The 5,302-nt window shown below is 47.2% G+C and overlaps 1 long non-coding RNA gene across 1 annotated transcript in view; it reads left to right on the top strand.

The window, feature by feature from the left end:
• Window positions 1-4,608: 4,608 nt before the first annotated feature.
• Window positions 4,609-5,302, top strand: part of LOC118478371 — a 58,569-nt gene continuing 57,875 nt past the window's right edge. Inside the window, exon 1 of the long non-coding RNA XR_004858995.1 lies at window positions 4,609-4,908. This is a non-coding gene — a long non-coding RNA (uncharacterized LOC118478371). The remainder of the gene's footprint in view (window positions 4,909-5,302) is intronic.

A 5,302-nucleotide genomic window follows, 5' to 3' on the forward strand; every position in this document is an offset into this window, starting at 1 on the left:
AGACAGAGAGAGAGAGAGAGAGAGAGAGAGAGAGAGAGAGAGAGAGAGAGAAAAGTGCAATGACTAAACTTGTTTGTGGTGGAAACAAAAGAATTCGCCGTCTTGGAAATTTGCTCACGAAATGTTTGTGGTGGGTACCATAGACTTTAATCATTATATCCTAGACCATGCACTGTCATGGCTGCCGCTCTCTGTTCTCTGTCAAAACTTCGATGAGTTGATGCGCACTTTTGGGCTCCCACGCGTAGGGCGAAAACACAACGCTACCTTGGAATTACTAAGTTTTTTTCTGCTCAGTACCTAATTTTGAGAAATTGGACGTAAAAGAAATTGAGTTTCACAAAATGCCAAGGCTTTTTCAAATACAATTAATTCTTTGAATGTTTTGATAACGACTTCGAATAATCTAACAATTTTAATAGAGCAGATAGAGAATTTGGTTCATGTCTTCATTATCTTAGTAACTAAAGACGGCCCAAAAGGTCAGATTGTAGGAGGGGTACACTCCTTACCTTGTGTCTTGTCTTGTGTGTAGTTGTCAACTTGAATGGCCGACGAGTTGGGCGGCTGGTTAGCTCCTTGTGGGTCCCGCTCAGCTCTCCGGTCAGCGATGAGTTGTCTTGTCGGTGCGAGGTGATTGTTTACATCTAGGTCCGTGGCGCTACACAGCCACCCACCAGCACCGACAAGACGGTTCCTTAGTTGAAACGGCGAGGCGACCTCAACGGTCTTCCCGACCGTGAGACCTTGGCTGTGGACGGCTGAGGCTCTGACGCCTTTGAAGGAAGCCGACCACGCCTGGAGGGATTGGCAACCTGGTCAGGTTCAGAATCCTCGACATGAGCTGGTTTCAGTCGATCCTGACGTCCGCCAATATCCAACAAACACGTTTGTCAGACTTCTCCAAAACCTTGTATGGTCCGGTGTGTGGATGTTGTAGTGGCTTTTGTCGATGGTCACGACGAACGAACACAAAGTCTGAGGTTTTCAGCGAAGACGGGACATTTGAAGACGGTCGGTGATGTCGAGCCGTTGGTTTTGGAGAAAAATTTCTGAACACGTGCCCGGAGTGTATCGAGAGCGTGTGTCGACACCTTTACTGCCTCTGAAAAATGAACCTGGCACAGTGAGGGGCTCTCCATAGACGAGTTCTGCCACCGAAGTTTGAATGTCTTCCTTGGGAACTGTGCAGAGCCCCAAAAGTGCCCATGGCAATTCGTCCGTCCAATTTGGTCCACCGAGTCGTGCCTTCAAAGCAGCTTTGAGGGTCCGATGGAAACGTTCTACCAGCCCATTTGGCTGTGGATTATACGCCATTGTATGATGCAGTTGTGTGCCCAATTATTTCGCAATTTCAGTCCACAAGGCTCTACGAGACGTGACATCTTGAGGGACACCAAAACGTGCTATCCATCCGTTGATGAGGGCGTGGGCACAGTCTGCTGTTGTAGTGGTCTGAAGTGGGATGGCTTCTGGCCAACGTGTTGCCATGTCAATGATCGTGAAGAGGTTCGTGTAATCATTTGATGGGGGGGGGGGGGGGGGGGGCAATGGTCCAACCAGATCTACATGGAAATGCGAAAATCTTTTTTTTTGGGAACAGGAAATGTTTCAAGAGGCACTTTGGTGTGGTTTTTGTACTTTGGAGGATTGACAGACGAGGCACTCTTGGGCCCATTTGCCAACCTGTTTGCATAGACCTTGCCAAAAGAACATTTGAGAGATGAGTTTGACCGTTGCTTTTCTTCCTGAGTGCGAGAGGTTGTGCATGGCATCAAACACTTGCCTCTGAAACTGTGGAGGTACTATGGGTTTTGGATGCCCAATGGAGATATTGCAAAGTAGTTCTGGGCCTCCTGGTTCTGTAGGTACAGACGCCACGTGTAAGCTCGTTGGGGCCTTCTGAAGTGCCTGTATACTTTCATTGTCCTGGGCAGCAGCCATGGCCTTGTAGTTCAAATTGAGTGTGACCTGAAGAATGGACCAAGACAAGAAGTCTGCAACAACGTTGGATTTGCCTGAGATGTGCTACACGTTGGTGGTAAATTCAGAAATGTGTGCGGACTGACGTTGTTGGCGTGTGGGCCAGGGCTCAGAAATCTAGGACATAGCAGCCGCCAAGGGCTTGTGGTCGGTGAAAGCCGTAAAGCATATGCCTTCTAGCATGAAACGAAAATGTCTGACAGCCAAGTAGAGGCCGGGTAGTTCGCGGTCGAAAGCACTGTACTTCTTTCCGTTTGAACGAAGGTGTCGGCTGAAGAACGCCCAAGGTTGCCAGGATCCATTAGTGTACTGCTCTGACACAGATCCTACTGCTTGGTCAGAGGCGTCGGTAGTCAATGCAATTTCGGCATCGGCCTGGGGGTGAGAGAGCATGGTAGCTGTTGCAAGTTCTCGCTTGCTTTGTTGGAATGCTTTTTGGGCATTTCTTGAAACCAAGAGAGTGACGATTGCTTCCTTCCTGCTTTCAAAGCCTCATACAGTGAGGTCATAATCTTTGCCACGCTAAGGAGAAAGCGATGGTAAAAATTGATTATGCCCAAGTATTGTTGGAGGCTTGTGACCGTGTTGGGTTGCTGGAAGTCTTCTATGGTCCTGACCTTGTCAGGAAGAGGGGTTGATCCTGAGGTTGTGACATGGTGACCAAGGAAATGGATCTCATGTACCCCAAAAAGACATTTCTCTAACTTCACCACCAGACCTGCATCTCTCTGTCTCTGACAGACTGTTTGGAGATCGTCCAAGTGTTGTCTTTCAGATGAACTTGACACCAATACGTCGTCCAAGTACACAAACGTGCAAGTGAGATCTTGTAGGACTGAATCCATAAGCCGTTGAAATGCTTGTGCAGCATTTTTCATTCCAGATAGCATCCTAAGAAACTCGTAGAGACCAAAAGGGGTTATGGCAGCCGTTTTTGGGATGTCCTCAGGAGTGAGTCGGATCTCATGGTATCCCCGAATCAGGTCCATCTTTGAAAAAATAGTTTTGTCTGCCAGGTGAGCTGAAAAATCCTGTATGTACCGGATTGGGTAACGATCAGGCGTTGTGCGGTCGTTGAGCCAGCGGTAATCACCACAAGGACGCCAATCTCCGTTTGCTTTTTGGATCCATATGAAGGGGCGAGGCCCCAGACCTGCGGCTGATACCTATGTCTTATATATTTTGTAAATTCTGTTTTCGCAATGTGTAACTTGTGAGGCGGCAGGCGGCATGCTCTGACGTGGACTGGGGGCCCCGTAGTGGGTATATGGTGCAATACTCCGTGTTTCACCTCTGATGCAGAGAAGGTGGTTTTGTAAGATTTCTGGAAATACCGAAAGGACTTTTCGGAATTTATTGCATAAGTGCACAAGAAATGTTGCTAATTGTATAGGGATGTGTCTAGGGTCTCTGCTTCAATCAACTGTTGGCCTCTGATATCCACCTAAAGGTTGTGTTGGCGAAGGAAATCCGCGCCTAATAGGGCACGTTTGACGTCCGCGACGACGAGTCTTACGGTTAAACACCTGCTGTGGAGTTTGATGGATATATTGCGCACCATAGGTTGAAACGTTGGCTGCTATTAGCGGTGGCCCTGAGGTACCTTGTCTTTTTTCTTACCATATTGCTGGAGTGACTGAAAACCTGTGCCCCAGTATCGAAAAGAAAGCTTTGCCCTGGATTCCCGTCTGTTATAACAAGCTGAGAGTTTTGCGAGCCAACAGAAGCGCAACCGGCTACTGTTGACCCAGCATGGCGTTTCCCTGGTTCTGTGAGTACATCTTTATGAAAGCGCAAGGCGGGTTACATTTCTTTGCCTTCTTGCCGAATTCAATGTGATACCAGCACAAGGGAGGGGCGTGGTCCCGTGTTGGTTTTTCTTTGAGTTGCAACACTTGTGACAGGGAGTTAAGAGACAAAAAGAGTTTGTCGGCTTCTTGTGCCAGAGAGCGGCAGTCAAGACCTTCGTGTGCTACAAGGAGCGCCCTGATCTGTTCTGGAAGTTGTTTCAAAAACAGATCTTTAAAAAGAAAAAGACGTTCGTGTGAGCCGAGTAGCGCCAGCATGGAGTCCATTAGCTCGCTAGTTTTTCTGTCTCCCAAACCAGTGGAGTTGAATAGCGTAGTTGGTCTTTCCGCGTTTGAAAGGCCGTAAGCAGACAGGAGAAAACAAACGTTTTATAGACTCGTGTTTGTTTGTTGTTGGGGGGGGTTCGTAATGATTGACAGCACCCTAGTGGCTGTGTCGTTGTCCAAAGCAGCAACGACATGGACATACTTCGTGTCATCTTGGTTGATTCCTCGTACAGCGAACTGTGCTTCCGTTTGAGCGAACCAGGCCTCAGGGTCTGATGTCCAAAACGTCGGAAGTTTAATCGCAACAGCACTTACTTGGGAGCTAGCCATTGTCGTTGTAGCTGCGCAGGTTTAACAAAAAGAATTTTACAAAATTTCACTGAGTCGCTGGTTCGAGCGGCTCGTCGGGGTCACTAATGTAGGAGAGACACACTCCTTACCTTATGTCTTGTCTTGTGGTAGTTGTCGACTTGAATGGCCGACAAGTAATTGGGCAGCTGGTTAGCTCCTTGTGAGTCCCGCTCAGCTCCGTGGTCAGTCATGAGTTGTCTTGTCGGCGCGAGATCATTGTTTACATGTAGGCCCGTGGCCGCTACAATATTGTAATGTGTTTTGTGTTTGGATTTTAGTTGGTTTCCTCTCAAAACAATCAACTTGTTTATCGTTTAGTTTTACTCTTGATGGGAATTCAGGGCGACGCTTTCTTATCGATATTGGAGTACAGGTTTCAGTTACTCCAGAAACATGGCAAGAGAAAAGACAAGGTTCCTCATGGACACCGCTTATAGCAGCCAACGGAACCAACATTTCAACTTATGGTGCGCAATATATCCATCAAACTCCACTGCAGGTGAACTTTCTATTTTTTAAAAATATGTTGGGGGAGGAGAGGGAGGGGGTGCTAGGGGGAAAATACCCATTTACTTTGGGTAATGAATGTGCAGTGCTGCACTTAAGTTCAAAGAGTATAATGCGTTTCTGTTGAAGGCACACAGATATATTGTTTTGACAGTTCTTCCAGTGAAGTGGTCCTTTGAGATACTTTGTACTTCTCTGCAATGCACGGCTTCTCTTTAGTCAAATTGAGACTAAACATACAAGAGAAATAGGGCCCCTTTGTAATAACGTATCATATTGATTTATTGATTTGGCACGTAAGAGAAGAACACGGGTAGGTAGGTAGATAGATAGACAGACAGACAGACAGACAGACAGACAGACAGACAGACAGACAGACAGACAGA

This window comes from Aplysia californica, unplaced genomic scaffold, assembly GCF_000002075.1.
Source record: "Aplysia californica isolate F4 #8 unplaced genomic scaffold, AplCal3.0 scaffold00517, whole genome shotgun sequence".
Taxonomy (NCBI): Eukaryota; Metazoa; Mollusca; class Gastropoda; order Aplysiida; family Aplysiidae; genus Aplysia; species Aplysia californica.